This window comes from Falco rusticolus, chromosome 3 (genome assembly GCF_015220075.1).
Source record: "Falco rusticolus isolate bFalRus1 chromosome 3, bFalRus1.pri, whole genome shotgun sequence".
NCBI classification, from domain to species: Eukaryota; Metazoa; Chordata; class Aves; order Falconiformes; family Falconidae; genus Falco; species Falco rusticolus.
In genome coordinates, this window is record NC_051189.1 from 43,045,659 (window position 1) to 43,066,747 (window position 21,089).

General features: G+C 41.8%; 1 long non-coding RNA gene across 1 annotated transcript; it reads right to left on the bottom strand.

Annotated features, from left to right (window-relative positions):
• Positions 1 to 13,786: 13,786 nt before the first annotated feature.
• Positions 13,787 to 19,119, bottom strand: LOC119145070. Its single transcript, XR_005103284.1, has 2 exons — positions 19,090 to 19,119; positions 13,787 to 18,327 (listed from the first exon to the last, which is right to left on the bottom strand). It is a non-coding gene; the product is annotated as an uncharacterized LOC119145070 (long non-coding RNA).
• Between the last annotated feature and the right edge of the window lie 1,970 nt (positions 19,120 to 21,089).

Here is a 21,089-nt window from a genome sequence, read left to right on the forward strand (position 1 = left end):
GATTATTTTTGGCTCTCTAATGTATGCTATCCAGCAGCTCTTGCTGGTCCATTTGGAGGAGTTTGAAGCTGAAGTCAGATAAAAATATCCGGGGGGGGGCATTTGGTTTTTTTGTTTTCTTTTCATATGTTTTGGTAAGCATGTGTGCTTGTGAAGGTCACGGGACTGGCAGCATCAGAAATTGAATTTCTGAATACATCTGCAGTCCAGGTATATTTCAGACAGATGCTCTCATTCTCAGGCTGCCCTGCCAATGACCTTAACCCTGATTTGGAAGGACAACTCAATCTACTATAAAGAGGAAAGGTGATTTAGTCTCCAGCCACACTGACAGAGTCTTGGACCTCTCTGAACACAGTTTGTCATTCATGCTGAAACATCAAATCATTTGATAATGTGAACTATCTCCTGCTAGTGATTAAACTGAGACTAATCACTAGTCTTTCCCTCTAAAATCTGGCTCTGAAAAATCCCAGTGATAAAATACTCTGTGTTTTCCCTCTCCATAACAAAGTGTAATGCATAACATCTATGTAATCATCTATCTATACTGCTGTTTCAGACTTCTTGAAGGCCAGACTCAGGAAAAGATGGTTTTCTGTGGCCATTGCTGGAGACACATTATAGCAGGTTATAGCTTGATAAAAATCTGATTTGTTCAAAACTATCATTCCTTTCTTCAAAGCATTTATCCACATCTTCAAACCCACCAGCTGGGCCCCAAAATCCTGAAAGCAATTTAGATCAAACCTAACAACGCTAAATAACTGTACACCCTCTGGTGAGGCAGCATCTCGGCTCACAGCATCAAAAAAGCACCACAATCCAGGAGAAACGCTGACACATGGCTTCAGCAAGGCATCTTTAAAAGGGAATAGCACAACCCTGAAAACTGGATGCAGTCTACCTTTGGGGCAGGAGGAAGTAAACAAAGCCCGTGGCTGTAGTCACCATAGGAGAGGGACAGCCAGCAGCACCTTAGAAATTACTTCAGAGATACAGGACCAGCAGGTAGGTCTGGAGAAGCTGAAGGTAATCAGGTAAGGGATAAAGAAGGAGTGAACATGAAGAGAAAGTGGGAAGAAAAGGGAAGGGAGAAGGAAAGAGAGGAAAAGAGAGGAATTAACATCAGTGAGAAGATGGGTAAGGGGGAAAGATAGTGCCAAGCATGGTATTTCGAAAATTAAACATCTCCTCTGATCTCTTACATATCAGCTGAAGGGAAAAAAAAAGCTTAACATAATTTCATTTCATGCAGGGAAAAGAAACATCCTGCTACTGAAAACTGTGACAGGGTACAGCATTATTCCACTTTCCTATGTCAGGAAAGAGCTGCTATTGCTTAATCAGCCAGGGCAGACATCAGCCTGTGAGGGAGAGGGAGAAAGAGAAAAGAGACATGGCAGCTCAGCTGCTGGTTTGCAGGATGGTAAAACTCTTTGTTTTGCAGTAAAATAGGGAGCTGAGATAAAGCAGGTCTTGCCATGGCTGGCAAAAAGCCAGCCGGACTGCTTTGCTTGGCCTCTTGTGGCTTTGGTCTTGCTCTGACTTAGTGAATCCTGTGTTGTGAAGCAAATATTCTCCGCATGCGCTGCAGAACTGGGGAAGATGAAAAGTCCACAGATGCCTGAGTCCAGAGGGAGAGAGAGTCTGAGTTTTAGGGAGTTTCAGCCTCCCATATCTAGGAGGTGGCAGAGTTTTCCTATCAGTGTGTAGATATCTGGGTTCCTCGTTTGGAAAAATACTGGGACTTACACAGAAACTGAAAGGCCAGGAGGGGAGCAGAATCAGCATGTTCTGTGCCTGCCGCGGACAGGCACTGTGGCAAACAAGCCTCAGGTGTTTGCTTTGCATGGCTGCTGAAAATCTTCTCATGTGCTGAAAGACTGATAGATGGAAAATTCTGTTGGAGTCATTTAATAAACTTCAGCACTTAGAGAGTCAATGCACTGTAAGGCAATTACGGAAATCCAATGCTTTCCAGAAAATTTGCAGAATAGCACAAACAATCATTGTACAACTTCCCTTTAAGTGCCAAAGTTTCTGTTTGTTTGATAACCTCAGTGGTGAACGTATTAGTAAATACAAGTTTTTATTTGCCCTGTGGTAGAGGTGGCAAAGGGAGATCATTCTTTCTGTCAGGCTAGTTTATCTACACATAAACCTCTTTGAAAAGAAAATATCCAAGTCCTGTCAAATATAAAAACTGCTTGTAGGAAAAATAGTGAAATATAAGTGATGCAAAAACAAGCATTAAAAAAATCCAATCCCCCTTTAACACCAAGGTCTGTTTTTTATGTTGAATCAGGCTTCCATGCAGCACTCCATTTCACCCAGTGAAATGCCACGGTTGTATTCAAAATGAAGAGCAAAATTCCTCCCTCACAGAGCAGTAAATTTTCCAAGTGTTTGCAGTTTGTTCTTTTCAGATGGATGAAAAAAGGAGGGAATCCACCTCAGAAATTATTAGAATACTGTCATAGTATCATTCCTCTTGGCAAAAGTTGACTGAGCAGATGATGAAGATCCACTTAACTTGGACTCAATCAAAGGTTTTGCTATTTTCATTTCACAGGCCAGATGTAGCTCATCACCAGTTGGAGCTGATTTCAGAAGAGGTGTTAGAATTTGCTGGTCCAAGAGAGGATCTGATCCAGGCATCAAAGGGAGCCATGAGAGAAGTGTGTGCTCTCCCCCCTGCTCGCAATTGTCTGCAGCACTGGCTGCTCACTTCTCACAACCCTGTGCCACTGTCCTGGAGCAAGGGCTCCCGTACTCCACTTCTCAACCCTTCCCTGCCCATCACAACCTACCATCCTGCCAGCAGCCGGCTAAACAGTGTGGAATTTGTGCCTGCACAGAAGTGAGGAGGAATTGCTAATAAACACAAGCCTGTGCACTGGGAAAATTAGGAGCCAGCTTCCTGCTGTATGTTCATTTGACTCATCCACGCCCATACACTGAGCAAGGAGGTAGCTATCTCCATGCCACTTCTCTTGGTGGCTCTTAAACTTTTCTCTGTTTTGCAGGGAACTCATTCTGTGTTATCTGTGCAGCATCTGTTGACTGGTCTTTCTGACCACTGCAAGAAGCTTTGTTATTCTAAAATGACTGAAATGGTTTATTGGTGATGTCCACAGCACTGAAGATGCAAAAGGTTCAACAACACTCCAGCAGGATGCAAAATCTGTGAAAATTTTTCTTATTCTGTCTTATGCCCTTAAAAAAAAAAAAAAAAAAAAAAAGTGTGCCTGAAACATTATTGACACCTCTTCTCCCCTATTTCTACCACTAATTCTAATCAGAGTTCAGTACATCTCTTGGAAACAAAAGCCCTTGCAAGCAGTAATGAATATATAGTGTCAGTTATTGCGGTATTCATGCAGTACAGCTTTGTTTCGTTAGGTTACAATTCAGCCTCATACACAGGGTCCACCTGAGACCCAGGCATGACATTGTGAACTTCAGAACCTAACTGGCATTTCTCTGGGTTTTACATTTTTTCCTGACTCTTCACAGAGTGACTTTTCTCTCTCTCGTAGGTTTTCTGTGAGTGGGTCATGGGATTACCCAACACATTTATAAAACTTTGTCAGCTTTATCAACTTAAAGCTTTCTATCTATTAATGTTTCTTCTACTTCAGATAGTAATTGTAGTAGTAACTACAGAGTTACTACTCTGACTGGGTAACCGCAAAGTGACTAACCATCAGAGCAGGAAAACTTTGTAAGGATGTTGCAATCAAACAAACTAGTGAAATAGTTGTTTGGGTTTTCCAGCGCATTTCCAGCGCAGATCTATACTGGGGTCAAAAACTATAGTCCAGTCACAGCCGTCACAAGGTCAAATCTCTTGTCTGTTCATGAAAACAGACTGCATGTTGGTTGCTTGCAATGTGCTGTTCCAACAAAGACTATGCAAATTCACCTTCTCCAAGAGTGTAAAAGGATGAACCAATTGAAATTCCCATTGTAACAATATATTATAGGATATTAGAACAGTAAACATATTTATCAATGTTAGAAAAGATGGGCTGTCAGTTTTGTGCTTCTCCTTTTACATTTCTTCATTTTCTTCCTTACCATCATGCCAATGACAGCAACCAATAAAACATCTAAAAAATGGAGGAAAAAAAAACCACCATTGCCCCAGCAATCACCATTTGGAACACTTTCATAAATGTTCTTTTCAAGACATGCCCTACTCAATGAAATAGATGCCTGAAATCATGCATACTTCAACGTATTTCCTTTTCACATTCCTTCTGGACGTGTATTTATATGCCAACTCGTCTTCATAAATTTCATACTGGCCTTATAATAGCACAAATTAATGATGCCACTAGAAAAGAACTCAGCTGCTTTCAAAGGAGCAATAATCATGTCAGAGGTGCAGTTGGCATGAAGATGATTGAGTTGCACCTCTTCTCTGAGATATTCTCGGGGATGAATCATCCCTTACATAACATATAGCAATGGACAAATTTTCCATGTTACTCTGATACCTCATGTCATCACATTTAATTGTGTAACAGTCAATCACTATCGCATAAATTTGCTTCCTCAATGATTTGTTGTAAGACTGGTAGATGTGGTTTTGGTTAAGCTAGCTCAAGATTTCAGAAGACATGTGTCTGACACTACGCTGAATTACAGGAACTGCAGGATAGTGATACACCTTTCTGGAGACAAACTCTCCTGACTTTTTGATGTGAGCTAATTGGAACTCCTGTCTCGAACATTAACTCCTCCATTGTGAACAATTAAAGGGGAAAATTATAGACAATAAAAAGTCACTTTACTGTAAATAAAAGGACCTTATTACATACTTTGCCTAACAGACTTTTTCATATCCTCATATATCAAAGATCTGCTTTACTGCTTGTGATATTTTTCAGGTTATGCCTTGCATCTCTCCTTTTAAAGAAGTTTAGATTAATTCATCTAATTTTGCAAGATAAATATGCTCACCAAAAGCCCCATGATTTTCCTGTGCCACAGTACAGATACAGCATTGCTGATGTGATGCAGACTATTATCAGACTTCCAAGCCAGTCTTACAGAGCATTCTTTGGATTATTAAATATTTTAATAAACTAGAGTTTATTTTAACAAAATTAATACCTTACTGAAGTTTTTCGTTTTGGACTTCGTTGAAGAATGCAATTACACAGGAGTCATTTAAAGCCAGTAGATTTATATTAAAGAGTTGTTATTCAAGTGGGTTCCAATCCTGGAAAGGCCAGGAACGTTGGCCTTCCTCAGAAAAATGTTTTCAGTAGAAAGGTGTAGATCTGGCACAGTGCACCAGGCTGCTGTTTCACACAGTGCTCCACAGAGTATAGAATATCTATAAATCACTCACTCTTCAGGGCTGATAACATCTCACATCAGCTTAGTACATGACACTCGAGTATGCCAGGGAGTGGTGAAGTGGGTTTATATCTACATTTTTAGCCTGTCTGAGGGTGATTCATCCCATTTAACCTTAGACATGTAACTGAAGTGACTGTTAGCAATCTAGGTGACCTACAACTTAGGCTGATTGGGTTTTGTGCTGGTACATTAAGACTCACATCCCTGAGCTGCCTCTCTCTCCTTCCACTGAGCCTAGCTTACCCCAGTGAGGTGCCAAAAGCTACATGGGATAAATTGAAATTAAAATAGAATGATATTCTGAAAAAAAAAAAAAAAAAAGACCTGCAACTATTAAAGGGGAATCTCTGTTAACAACAGAAATATTAGATCTTAGCTCCTGTGATGAAGAGGACTGTTGATTAGGCTGTTACTAACACTGATAGTTCAAAATCTTCAATAGATACCAGGTTCTTTTCACCAGAGGAGAGGGATGCATACACACATGTTATCTCACATACTCCACCCCACTGACACCTCCATGAAAGACCACAAATGTCATCTAGTCCTGGTAGACATTCATTCTGTGATAGTGATTTTAACATAAATCTTTACTGAATGAGTTCTCCATAGGTTCAAAAGAGGGTTTATCTAAGCCAGAGCAATCCCAAAGAAGGAAAAATCAACCTATGTAACATAACATGCAGATAAGGAAAGGACCATAAATTTGGAAACAAGTCATACGTAGGATCTTTTCCCTTTTACAGAAAAACTAATTTCAAGCCAGAAAAGTCTTTAAAATTCACTGAAAACATAACATTTTAAATTATATTTAGGAACTGAATTCTGCTAGAGCATAGTTCTCCTTCCACTGCAACGTTTCAAACTCTGCAATACATTTCCCTCCTCTCCAGTTACTCTTTCTACATATTCAACATGCAGTTTAGCTGCAGCCTATGTGATCTAAGCCTCCATACAGAAAGTCATACTGTTTTTAACTGGAACTATATGAAATGCTACTGTATATTGAACTTTTCCCTTGATACACTCTCTTTTCCTGCCAGAGATTTTGTCCAGATAGAGTTTAAGGATCTTGAAAATCTGCCTAGAAATTCCAGATATTTGGCAGCCTGTCTGGGGTAACAGCTCTGCCTGGGACACACTGAACATTCAGAAAACCTGATTGTGTCTGGTTTAGACATGCACATCAACCCTGAAAGATATGTATGATATGGCCAAGGTTCTGGAAACACATCCATCAGCTTGTGCTCAGGAGACAAGATAGCCAAACTGCATCCCACCTCAGTCTCCAGAGCTTCCTCTTGTACTTCACACTTAAAATGACCTGTGCAATAAACCTTGTTTTACCAGCCTTCCCTACGGCTCGTTTGTTACAGCACTGTCAAGGGGATGTAGTCTGATTCCCATCAGTTTGGGGAACTCAGGTTACCCATTGCGCAGAACCTGTTCAAGGCTGCTGACTTTTCAGTTTGGCCAGTCTGCCATGCCCTTTTGGGTTGGCATGTCCAAATTGCTCTGAACACAGCTACTGGACCTGACCCTCCAGGGGCTTCTTCTCCAGTCTGCCCAGCTGGGCTTCAGAGGACACTAGCTGGTAAGGCAGTTCTTAGCACCCTCAGAAACAGAAAATGTATAAAACGAGGTTATTTCTGAATGAAAAGGGAAGTGTCTAGCCAACACAGACCTCTCCAGTTTAGACCCTTTGCACAGCAGACTAATATCATCTTTATATCTGCATTTCTCAAGACTCTTTAGACCTAGATGTTCCAGCAAGTACTTCTAGAGTCTGACAGAAGTAAGAGAAAAGTCTGCTATGAATGACACTGTTAGTGAGAAAAGGTATTTTGTGTTCATATTTTCTGCAGGATCCCTTCCGTGTCAATGAATTGTACCTTCGGGTGAAGCGGCTGAAGAAGGCTCTGGCACCGCTTTACACCTACTGTCTGAATTCACCCCTTATTTGGTATTGTGGCAGACCCATGAAAGTCAAAGTAATTGCTCATGTGTGAGCCAGAGTGTAATCCAGGATGTGGATGTCCATTTTGAGGCACTGTATAAAATTTTTGACTGATTCAGTCCACAAGATTTTGGACTCGTATAAAACATTCATTCCACTTTCATAAAGATCTAAGCATACAGATTTACCCACCTTTTCCAGTACCACTTTGCAGAGCAGAACATCAGACTTAATCTTACATTTTTACAAAAGATCTTAGTAAACCCAAGTTGTTCAATGTACGTGGGACCATATGTCAAATCTTTTATATACGACTCTGGATAAACAGAGAGAATCAAGGTGAAAACTGGTTAGAAAAGACATCTGACTCATGTTCTGGGAAGTTAAATAAATCAAAAAGCAAGCCAGGAAAGAGTTTCTTCACTTTGAAGATGTTTCAAAATTAATAGACAATAGCCTTGGCTGACCAGAGATGGATTTCTTTGGTAGCTTGGCCACAAAAACACTCCAAGAACAATTAGTGCAAGTAATGGACAATATTTTTCTAAAAATTATTACTTGAGTGAACAATCATGCTTCTTTCTACAAATGATCAACATGAGTTTAAGTTCCCTGTTTAAATAATCTGGTATTAATTTCCCTGTTTTTCATTCTTTCAGAGTGTTCTTCAGTGGCAGTCCTCTCCCTGCTGATGGGAAGCTCACATATTTCTGTAACTCTGTGAATAAAAATAACCTTTTTTAATATAATAAATTAGAACAGGATTCTTTATTTTCACTGTAGTGCTTTGGCTCTGTAGTGATGTAGTGAAACTCAGTAACTTTTATTTTTATGTCTTAGTGGATGTTACTGCATGCAGAAAACTTCCTAACTTCTAAATATTATGGGGTTTGCTGTCCTTTAGTGCATTTCTTGACAATGCAATCAATCTTTCATCCAGTTTTCTTTTTAGCAAGAAATGGAACCTTTTTAAAGGAAAAAAAAAAAAAAAAAACCCACACCCAAACCCAACCTGATTTGAGGTCTGGATTCGCACAATTTTCTTTGGGGTAAGGATGAGGAAAGACATACAGCCTGAGTGACATCTACATTATCAGTTGTGTGAAATGGGCTGCCCTTGCCAGACTCTTCCAATCCAACTGTTAACCTCCCATAGCACAGAAATTGAACATTTGTATGTAAACAAAGGGGGGGTTATTTGTTTCATGTATCCTCTCTTCCTGGACACTCTATTTCTTTGATATTTTTTTTTTATTTCCTTTTGTTCTTTATAGTTTGTCAGTTTAACCAACAAAGGAATTTGTAATAGCTTCTTTGCATATATTTACCAAAAATTCAGGTGTTTTTTTTTTCCTTTATTAAAAAACTATATCTCATTAAAAAGAAAAAACATAATGCCCTTTGGCATTCCAGCCTCCTCATGCGGCCTGAAAGATGTCAAGTATTTCTGTCCCTGGCTTATGTAACTGCACAAACTGGGAAGATGGCACTCAGGATCTGATGTGAGGCACCTAGTCTTTATAGTTTTAACCACGTTTTAAACATTCCAAACTGATTTTAGGGTCTTAAACCAGAAAGGATTGCTTTGGTGACCTATCAGCTACACTTATTCAAGCAAAAGTACAAAATTTTTATTCAAGGATTGGAAAGAATTGCTTCTTTTTCTCTTTCCAGAGAAAATTTGCATTGACTCTCCAATGCGAATCTTATTCAAAAGAGCTGATTTTATTTCCTTGGAGAAGTAAAATTTCCTATGAATATTTGTCACATAGTAGATATTTTCCCCTCTATGGTTGGTTGACCTGACCTTGGCTGGATGCCAGATGCCTACCAAACCCACTCTATCACTCCCCTTCTCAGCTGGACAGTGGCAGGAGAAAAGAAGGTGAAAGGCTCATGTGTTGGTATAAGCACAGGGAGATCATTCAACAGCTACCATCATGGGCAAAATAGGCTGGACTTGGGGAAAATTAATTTAATTTATTACCAATCAAATCAGAGTAGGATAATGAGAAATAAAGCCTAAATCTTTATCTTTAAACACATTCCCACCACCCCTCCATTCTTCCTGGGCTTAACTTAACTCGTAATTTCTCTACCTCCTCCCTCAAGCAATGCATCGAGCTCCCTTAATTCATCACACATTGTGCCTGACACTCCTTCCTCCTTGGAGTAGGACTCCTCACACTCTTCCCCTTCTCCAGCTTGGGGTGCCTCCCACAGGAGACAGTCCTCCACAAACTTCTCCAACATGAGTCCTTCCCATGGGCTGCAGCTCTTCACAAACCACTCAAGCATGGGTCCCTTCCACCAGGGTGCAGTCCTTCAGGAACAGTCACAAGTCCTGCCAGCAAACCTGCTCCAGCCTGGGCTCCTTTCTCCCCACAGGGCCACAGGTCTTGCGAGGAGCCTGCTCCAGCAGTGCCCATGGGGTCACAGCCTCCTCCAGCTGCATCCACCTGCTCCACCATGGGGTCCTCCACCATGGACCTCCATGGGCTGCAGGGGACAGCTTGCCTCACTGTGGTCTTCACCATGGGCTGCAGAGGAATCTCTGCTCTAGTGCCTGTGGCACCTCCTGTTTTTCCTTCTGCACTGACCTGGGTGTCTGCAGAGTGGTTGCTCTCACATATAGAATAATAGATAATAGAAAGGTTTGGGTTGGAAGGGACCTTAAAGGTCATCTAGTTCCAACCCCCCTTCCATGGGCAGGGACACCTTCCACTAGACCAAGTTGCTCAAAGCCCCATCCAGCCTGGCCTTGAACACTTCCAGGGATGGTGCATCCACAGCTGCTCTGGGCAACCTGTTCCAGTGTCTCACCACCCCTACAGTAAAGAATTTCTTCCTAACAGCTAATATAAATCTATCCTTTCTCAGCTTAAAGCCATCCCCCCTTGTCCTATCACTACGTGTCCTTGTAAAAAGTCCCTCTCCAGCTTTCTTGCAGGCCCCTTTAGGCACTGGAAGGCTGCTATAAGGTCTTCCCAGAGCCTTTCCTTCTCTGGGCTGGACAACCCCAACTCTCTCAGACTGTCTTCATAGGAGAGGTGCTCCAGCCCTCTGATCATCTTCAGGGCCCTCCACTGGACTCACTCCAACAGGTCCATGTCCTGGTGGCTTCAGATGAGCTCTCAGGGGAGTGGAGTAGAGGGACAGAATCACCTCCCTCAACCTGCTGGTCATGCTTATTTTGATGCAGCCCAGGATGAGATTGGCTTTCTGGGCTACAAGTATACATTGCTGGGCCATGCTGGGCTTCTCATGCATCAACACCCCCAAGTCCTTACCCTCAGGGCTGTTCTCAACCCATTCTCTTACCAGCTTGTATTTGTGCTTGGGATTGTCTTGACCCATGTGCAAGACCTTGCATTTGGCCTTGTTGAACTTTATGAGGTTCACACGGGTTCACCTCTCAAGCCTGTCAAGGTCCCTCTGGATGGCATCCCTTCCCTCCAGCATGCCAACTGCACCACACAGCTTGGTGTCATCGGTACTCAGCAGGGCACACTCAGTCCCACTGTGTATTACCAACAAAGATGTTAAACAGAGCTGGTCCCAATACCAGCCCCTGAAGAGTCCTTGGCCAGTGGTGGGTTATCTTGGAGCCGGCTGGCATGGGCTCCATCTGACATAGGCTAGGAAGCTTCTTTTGCAGCTTCTCACAGAAGCTACCCCTGTAGCCCACCACTACCAAAACCTTGCTGTGTGAACCCAATATACCCTCAAAATTCTGAAATAAACCTGCTGTTATTAAAGGCTTACCAAAGTAAAAAAAGTGTTCAGTTATTTTCTTTTTTTAATTGAAGGCTAGAACTTGGCATGGAGTGGATAGTACAGTGTGGAGTTTTTTGAATTAGGTTTTTGTCAGAGATTTGATTCAGACAGCTAAGGGCTGGGCAGTTAACTGCTTTTGATCATATTATTCTCACAACTTGTGTCAGCATTGCCTAGAGCTACAGAAAGCTGCTCAGTATTGTAGAGATTGAGATTCTAATAAATAAAAATCAGTGTAAAATGTAAACAAAACCACACCAGTGTAGATTTAGCCAAAGGGAGGTGGGCAAGGGTAAACTCTCACTTACCTTCTACCCCTAATCTGCAAATAAGAGGGGGAAATGGATGTAACATGGGCATCATTAATGAGCAGAAGTGTGTATGATTTACAGAAGCAAAGGTGAATGGAGGTAGGGGGGACATGGTAGCAGGGAAGACAGGGAAGCCAGAGCCCAGCTGCTGTGTAACCATGGGCAACTACAAGGACTCACAGGGAATTTCAAAGGTGCCAGCACAACTGTCTTTGGGGTCTGCCAAAGAGCCAGATGCTGGTGCGGAGTGAATATTTTAGACCATTTGCCATACTGTTTTCAGAATTCTACCTAATCATCTTCCCATCTCCTTTGCAAAACCCAGCAGTGTGCTAATTACCAACTTCATAAAAGAAAAAAAAGAAATCCATAGTAAGCTTAGTGAGTTTACAGAACTTTTGCTGAAATGCAAGGGGGAAAAAAAAGCACATTTTTACAATCAGTATGTTAAAATTCATGGGCAATGTATAACATTCATGTCCTCTTTGATTAAAAATTAAATTCCTTCTTTCTGTAGCAACTTGGGATTTTTATTAAGCAAAATGGAGATCTTAACTGTGGTTACTAAAAGCAGCAGCTGACTTTTCTATTGGTAGAACTGTACAGTCTGTGACTTGTTCTTTCCCTACTTCTCACTTCCAGTGAGGCAAAACATACCTGCTCCATCTTCCCTTCTTCTGAAAACCCTCTGACCACTGGAGAAATATGAGAGTCCTGTAATAATTCGTGATTAAGTTGTTCTGATGAGAATGGTAAGCTGAAGGTACAGATTTGCAATCGGTAGATGCCTCTCTGTTGATAAGATATAACTGTGTTTTTATTTCCTTCTCTTCCAGATTAAAGGATATAAAAGCAGTCACCTGTCAACTCAATCCAGCAATGAAATTCAGCAGCCTATTGTCCCAATCACTGCTTTCAATCACTCTAAACGGTCTCCAGAGACAATCATTATTATAGGACATGTTCCTAAGAGTAGATAAATGGAGCTCAACCTGCCAGCCTGCATAGGGAAAGATGGACAGTCTTGGCCAAAAATATGAAAGGGCCTGGAGCTTTATTGACATTTACATCAAAAATAGTTAGCAATGAAAGCAGCTGTTGTGGAGCGCTTTCACCACAACGTGTTTGGAATATGCTGTGAATTGAAATACAGACCTCCTGACAAGCAATTTACCTTCTGTCATTCTCCATGTGCTTGCAGCATTACTGGCTACTTGCTGTGATAGCCCACTTAAAGCTGCACATGTGTACAGTTTGGATGAAAGATTAACTGCAATTTGAGGCAGGAAGTAACGAATTGTGGAGTGTCATTCATAATGGCCGACATTGTCATCTGCAGGGTGACACCACAGCAAGAAGGTGCCTCTGTTGTGACGAGCTTATAGATTCAGATGTCATTCATCCTAATGAAGATCTGCCTACAGTTCTAATAAGCAGAGTGTGAGACAGCTCAGGATTATAAGCATTAATCTGCCTTGTTTGTTGACATTAACATGATGACTAAAATGCCATTATGCAAGAAATTCATTCTAAAGCTATTAAAAAGGGGCAATATTAATATGAATATTACAGCCCAGAACAAAAGATGTGCCAGGAGTTAATATCCCTGTTTACTCTTGTCATTTTCTACATCGTATTGATTTTTTTTCTCCTCAAAATAACTTATGCTGCACAAAAGTTTTTGCTATTTCATGAATATAGTACCACTTATTGTAGCTGAAATACAACCCACATGCTGGTTTCCCCTAATGCAAAAGGTAAGTCTGTTAACCCCCAGTGCCGATTGCAGGTTATGTTAAATACAAACAACAATGAGATAAATATTTAGCTGATATTTTGTGAAAAATAACAGAGCCAGATCATTCCAAGCATACTTAAAAGGAAGACTTATTATAATATTTATTTAAATAATTGACCTAATATGTACATAGATTGAATTTTCTTTTCAGCCACACAAATTAGCCATTTTCAAGCTGATATGGTGCTCTTGACTATGGGGGTCAGTGGAGAACTGACAACGCTGATTTTTCCAAAGACATTGAGACTCTTACAAGTCATTATCAACTGAAATTGAAATAAATCTGTGTGTAAATCTCTGTTTAAAGAGGGCTAGTATTAGGATATTAAGGATTTTGATCATTATCCATGCAGAAGTGGATGACAATATAAAAATGTATTTGTGTGCCTGCCTTCACAACTAAGCTTAAATACCATTTGTATCTTAAAACTGTACTCACTAGCAAAGTCCAGACAGCAATATAGCATACTCAGACATGGGATAAAACACTTTCTAGATGCACCTAAGAGATTCAGGGGTCAGGTTTCAAAGGACAGTGATGCAGGTGGGGGATCTCTTTGCACTTTCAGATGCCTCAGCATCTTTCTTTTTTTTTTTTTTTCTTTTTTTACGTCTAGTTCTTAAAACCAACATGAAAATTCTTAGTTCTTAATTTATGTAGGGCACATTTCACCAGAACATAGATTTTTTTGCTGTCTGGATGTGGAACAAATTACACTCAGCAGTAAGAGATTTGGGTTGGGGGCAGGTTAGCAAAAGATCTTCTAAAAAGGTTAATCAAAATCTAGTGGCAGCTGTTATCTTTGTAATGTGTCAGTGGAGGACAAGGTGAAAGATTTATCTTGACATATGTTTGCCTATATATCAATGGATGTGGGTGAAGCAATTTAAAAACAAGGAGGACCTGGGAGACACATTGAGGAACAAGGAGAATATGCACTGTGTCTTCTTAGTCTTTTATATCTCTGCAAAATGGACAACACTAAATAGTCATACTTACTAGAGTCCAGCAAGAAAAAGGTGGGAAGTAAGTCCATGCTATGTGTGGGACCAGGCAGTCTGCTTCTACTGAGAACCAGGATGTGGGAGCCTTACTGTAATTCTGCAAGTTAGTGACTGAAAACTACATGCTACAGCAAAGCTAGGCATGGATTTTCATTTTTCTTCTCACAAGGACTCTTTCTACTGCTAAGCCATGACACCTTTAGAAAGATCCTTTTGTTACAGTAGCCTAAGCCCATCTAAAAGGGAAACTAAACTTGCCCAAGGGTGCATTTATTCCATGGGAGATCCAGCTTCCTTCAGGAAGGAGGTAAAAGAAGTTCCCATTTAAGGAAGGGGAAGGATAAACTGCCAGTTTATGTCAGGTTTATACTTCTGGCCTACAGGCCGAGCGTAGTATTGCAGCTAAAAATGATAGAGGCCTTCAGACTGGGAAGCCACTGGGTTCCAAATGCAGTAAGCGGGATGAGTTAAATGTCTTGGAGTGGAGTTCAAAAGGGATACTACTAGAAGTAAGGAGCTGCCAGAAGCCAGCAGGGGCATGGCACAACATTTGAAGCCCAGACAAGTAAGGGAATATCACTGACAGGAATAATCCTAAGTATCAGGTCACAGCAATCTCTCATGAAAACAAGGATGTGGTCTCCTTTCAAGCAGTCAGGTAGGGCACAAGTTTATTAAATGACAGGACCTGGAGAAGGTGGCAATTCCCTTCTCCCCTGCTTCTGGGGTGGAGTCAAAGCTGGCACGTGGGGGCTCAGGTTCATCACATATCCTCCATTTAGTGGGTCCCTAAATTCCCCCTAGGCCTCTTGGTAGGTCAGGACCTCTGGTGTGGACTCCAAGTCTCCCTGTGGATGCATGGGCTTTTTCTTAGCAAGTGAGACCACCATTTTAAAGGAGAGGGTTGTGCTGAACGGTCTGAGCTGCCAGGCACGAAGCTCCCTTGTGCCAAGGACTAGCAGCAGGGCAATGAGGAATGCCTGGGGGGCAGGTGGGGGCTGGCCCCTGTTGTCTACATGGGCTATGCTCTGAGGGTCTGCAATGCAAGGCTGCACTCACACAGAGGCATCCTGCACTGCTTGTTGTCTTCTCCGTCCCTCTGTGGTGTGACTCCCCTGGCAGTCCCTGCTGGCTGTTTCAGCTGGGTGGAACTTCTGGTTGAGCTAGCACTAACTCCCTGACATATTTCTGACTAGAGATATGCTCAGTCCCGAGGGGAACGTACCTCAGAGAGCAGCTGTTTGCTGCTCATCCTACCCCCTGCACCAGCTGCACATCTCTGGAGCACCAGATGCACACAGGAGCTTTCACGGTGTCTACGCAGTGGGCTGAAACAGCACAGTACTGAATCATTTTCCTGCTCTGTTTGAACAAGTCTACTATTCATTTCTTAAGCCTGTGTCAGGTAGATGAGGACAGCACAGATTTATAATTTCAAGTCCTTCTGAGCCTATCTCCTTCTTGTAAAACACTGTGCTGCTTCATGGTGGTGCTTGGCTGTTCCATGGGAAGCGTCGTGGAGGTAAGAGTGAAATGACAGTTGTAAGGGTGCTTCTAGACCTTCTCAAAAACTGTCTCAATTACTCACCATGAGAGTTATTGCAGCCCTTCGAAACCCTGCTTAGGCTGCATGTAAAATGAGACGTAGGTGTATGCCCACACCAGGGTTCTAGTCCTCTGAGCAGGGAGGAGCTTGGAAGCACACGGCCTCTGCACACAGGTAGCCTTTCTGTGGAAGGAAACAGGCTCTGGGATGGTGAGGCAGAGAAGATAAACCCCCTGAATTTCACCCAGACAGAGCCAGCTTGCTCCTGGAAACCACCTGCATCCCACAGGCTAGGCAGGGGGCTAGGCAGGGCCTGGCTGAGCCCAAACCAGCTCTGCCTACATCGTTCCTCCAAACAGCAGGCCCAGTCCAAACCCAACAGATCCACAGGATCTCGATGCAGTGGGAATAGTACCTGTGAGATTCAAAATTCTGTGAATATTTTGGGGAAGCACATGGTAGAACCTTTTTTTTTTTTTTTTTTTTTTTCCTAGTTTATCACACGTTTGTAATCATTTGAAGTCAGTATGTACTTAAGTTTGTTTGTTTGTTTCCAGGGAGCAAAATGAAGCATTCCAACAATCCAAAACCAGCTGAGATTTGGGTCAAAATAGATCTTTGCTGGGAAGAGCTTTTGCTTGTGACATGTTTTTATCTTCTAGTGGAATCTAGCTGTAGAGAGATGTCCACAAGCTCTAAGTGTAGAAGGACAGAGTCTACAAGAACTGGGCTCTCGCCAGGCTATCAATTCTAGACTTGGACAGCAAAAACATAGCTGATTTTTTAGACATTTCTAGAAATGTGTGATAGTTATTTGCAGCTAACTACAGGTTTTAGTGGTGTAAATGCTCCACAGATCAGACTGATTGAAGAGATGTGAACAGGTGAATAGTGTCCGAGTTACTGATTACTTTCCATATTTAAAATAAGAGAGTGGAACTTTTCTATAAGGCAAATGAAAGTGATATCTGAAAGTGTGAGAAGAATTTGAAGGAGGAAAAAAAACCCCAAAACTGGGAGATATTTTTAAGATAAAAGTTGATAAAAAAACGAAGTATATGTTATTGAACAGACCCATAGTATTTTTAACTAAGAGTTTCAGCTGTTTTGAATTAATTCACTGAATAAAAACATTGCCTTTTCTAAGTAAATTCTGATGCATATTTTTCACAGAGCTTGGTAAAATTTCCATCAGATGACTTGTGGCTTTAATTAGACCTTGTGCTGGGAAGAAGCTGACTGTGACATTAGGGGTCAAGATGCAACTTCTTATTTTTAAGAGAGAATAATAGTGGGTTGCTGAACTGCTGGGTAAGTGTTCAGAAAACAGGAGTATTTGATTACCTATGAATCTTCTATTTGGATCTAGGAGTAGATCAGAAAAATTCCATGAGCCTGGATGGAAAATCATCAAAACTTGTTGCAATGTTAAGGGAAGCAACCAAGATAACTTCTCCTGGTGATCAGACTGACCTGACAGAAATTCTGCAAGGGCTTTTAGTCTGTACTTTTGGGTTTTTTCACATCAGAGAAAAGTACTGGCCTTAATAATGGAAGGAAAGAAAATCAAAACTAAGGTTTGAAAATTGTTTATTTTCCCACAAGTATTAGGAGAAGCAGCCAAATGAATACACTGGAGGATTATTTTTTTTCTTTTCAAACTGAATTAACTTTCAGCCACAGCTATACAGGCTTATTTCTAGCTCAGAAGCTGGACCTACTTTTGCTGCCTCTAACACTGTCATTAAACAGTAACACTATCTGGCAGCAACAAACAGCACAAAATAAGTCTAAGATTATCCACCAGCACACACAGCTGAGAACATTCAAAACCAGCTGGCAAATGTTTGGAGTTACTCCAGATTCTCATAGTTTTCTTCTTTAATGCAGACAAAGGTAACAAATGTGTAAGAGGGGCCAAAGATCCCTGGTTTGCTCCCACGCTGAGCTTTAGCCATCAAACTGATTATTGGATGATCTTTGTTAACAAGGACACGCTGTGATTTTCTTTCCTTAAATCCCCTGAATTTTGCAATTTCAGCAAGTGATAGAACAAAGTTTAAGAAAACAACATCCATGAGCACAATGTGTGACAGAAAGGAAATACCCTTCCTACATATGCTATCAAAACCTTGCAAACTGGTTATATTGAGTATGACTTTTCTTCATTCATCTCAAAAGACTATGCAAAATCAGTCCTCTAAAACCTGAAGTCTTGGCTTATTGCCATCAGAAAAATCCAGACTCAGAAAACAAGTCCTCAAGCAATGGACTTGTCTCTTTCATACAGCTCTTGCAGGAGAAAGAAAGACTTCAGTCAGGCATTGTCTGACATTAAAACCTGCTTGTCTGCCTAGTGGTAAATCTGTGCTTGACACACAGATACTGATGTCCCTGTGCTTGCCTTTCACTTGAGACTGTTCATTGCTTGCAGCTGAAATTCAAACCAGGAAATAGAAGAAAAGCTCAATTGTCCCAAATGCACCGAGCATGGGCTCCAGTCCCCACTCTGCAGTACACCTGTGCTGCTGGCAGCAGTAGACGGCTCCACATGACACTGGTAAAAGAAAAATTGTTAATGTTGTATTATTATGTATTTCTACTCTTTCTATTGTATTATTATTTCTACTATTTCTATTTGTCCTCAGGGGAAGGCACGCTTTTGAGCTCAAGCACAACTGCTTCTCAGTCTCCCCAGCCCTACCAAGTTCCTCCCACACACTTGGGAGCTGCAGGAATCACATCCCCTGTGAAACACCGAGGTTATCAGATATTATGAGCTCCTGCCATTCAGCCAGACAGTATATTTTCTCTGTGAGTAGTCATATATGAACATAATTTTCTAGCTAAGTTCAGCAGTGAGATGTTGTTAGAAAGTGTAGGTGAATTCTTGTACCTCCAAAGAGCAGAGGTGAAATGTTCCCTGGTCACAGAGGTCTTGCTGCTCTGGAAAGAGGTGTCCTATTCGGCCTGGCTGAAGGACCTTTGTGGAAATACCTGTGCCCCTTTCTGAAGGCAATCTGGTCAGAAGTCACTGATTCCTGGGAGGGTAACACTCCACTACAAATGGTGGGGGAAAAAAAGGGAGTGCTGCTTATTTTGATGTGTGCCTTCTCTGGACTCTAAGTGCGATCAGGGGCCCTGTCTTAGCATCTGCATGGGCAAAAACTCTGAGAGGAGCTGTTTATTTCAAGACAGAGGAAAAGCTAAGCTGTTGTTTAATATTCATAGTATGGCAGAACCCAGGAGCCTACGTCAGCCTCAGGACTCCCTTGTGCTAACCTTCATTCAAACACTTATTGTCCTTTATTCTATTTACCTGTTCATAGGGCTTCTCTCTGCTTTTTACCTTCTTACAACTTTGCTTTTTTCCCTTTCTTTCTCAGGGGCTTGTCACCCCTTTCTTGTTCTTGTTTCTAAAAATCAGTGGAGAAAGCAGAAAAAGTATTTAATTTAATGGGCTTACTAGATTTTATTTGGTGACTGTTACAAAGAAACTCCCCTGCTAGGGAAAATTTCCTTTGAGGTCTTCCTTTCTCGTAATAGGAACAGTTTGAACAAGCAGTATTCTTTGTTTCTTTTTAAAGGCATTTTCTGAATAAACAATTTTAGTTGGAATTGTTTTGTTTTACTCCCTTATGACTTTAGGAGTACTGATTGCAAAAGTTACCCTCTAAACCAATTAATAACTTATTACTCTGTTTCGCAAACACATCATTCTGTTGCTGTTTAGCCACAGTCAGCAACTCAGTACCACGAAGCTGGTCAGTCACTCCCCTCTCCTCTTCAATGGGATGGGAAGAGAATCAGAAAAAGGTAAAACTTACGTGCTGAGATATGAACAATTTAATAACTGAAATAGAGTAAAATAAAATAATAGCAAGAATAATAATAACAACAACAACAACTGGGGGGGGGGGGGGGCGGGCACGGAGGAATAAAACCCAAGAAAAACAAGTGATGCACAATACAGTTGCTCACCACCTGCAGACTGATGCCCAGCCAGTCCCTGAGCCATGACTAGAGGCTCCCAGCCAGCTCCCCCCAGTTTATATACTGAGCATGACGTTCTGTGGTATGGAATATCCCTTTGGCTAGTTCGGGTCAGTTGTCCTGGCTATACTTCCTCATGGCTTCTTATGGACCTCCTCGCTGGCAGAGCATGGGAAACTTAGAATCCTAGAATTATAGATTCATTTAGGTTGGAAAAGACCTTTGAGATCATCAAGTCCAGCCATCCTTGACTAAGCACTACTTAGCAACCACTAAAACATAAGTGTGTTATCAACATTATTCTTATACCAAATCCAAAATGCAGCACTGTACCAGCTACTAAGAAGAAAAATAACTATCCCAGCTGAAACCAGGACAACTGGTAGCTCAGCTGTCTCCACAGACAGGTGAGGGTTGCCTCACAGCAGGCACAAATTGCCCCAAAGATGAGTGAGAAGGGGACTAGGAAAGACAGCAAGAAATGGGCAAGAAAAGAGGACTAGTCATAAATTTGGCTGAGATATCCAAGAAAACATAATTTCCAGGCTTTTATTCTATGGTACAGATGCACAGACTGAGAAAAACTTGAGTGCTGTGGAACCAGTCAGCTCCACTGAGCTCTCATTTGATTATAGCTATAAATTGACAAGCCTTTAGGAACAAAACTTTTTAAGGTAAATACTGTCAAAGAAACAGCTGACAGTCTGTGATGTCCGTTAGGCAATCACAGCTGGGAAGGTGCAGATCCCTGGTTTTGCTCTGGTGAGATGGAGGTGAAACCGAAGTGCCGCCTTCCAGACCCGGCCCCCTCCTGCCCCGAGGTCAGAGTTTGCTGCCATTTTATGTTGAGCAAACAGATTGAGCAGCAGCTCTGGATGGCAGGGGGCCAGCATGGACCCAGTCTCTGCAAGAAATGACCCAATGATGCAGAGGGCTGGGAAAGCCCTTGAGATGTGCTGAGGCCATACTGATTCACCCAGCAGTGGGCTTCCCAGCTGCATCCTCCTCCTCCTCCTCCACAATTTTGTCCTGTCCCCCTGCCCATCTGTACATAAACCCCAATACCTGTGTTCTTTTTGCTCCAGACCCACTGGTGTTTTAGGCCCAAGCTGTCTCTCTTCCACATTGTCAGACAGAGCCTTGTTCCAGGCATAAATGACTAATGATAGCAATTGTGGCGTGAGGCAGGATCTGGGTTTCAAAGTCTAGAGTAAAGCTCTGTGATAAGGGAAGTTGTGGTCATTTGAGCAAACAAAATATTGTACAAGTAAGGAAAGTTCTGGAGAGAACAAACACATGAATAAATAAACAGATAACGTGCCCATG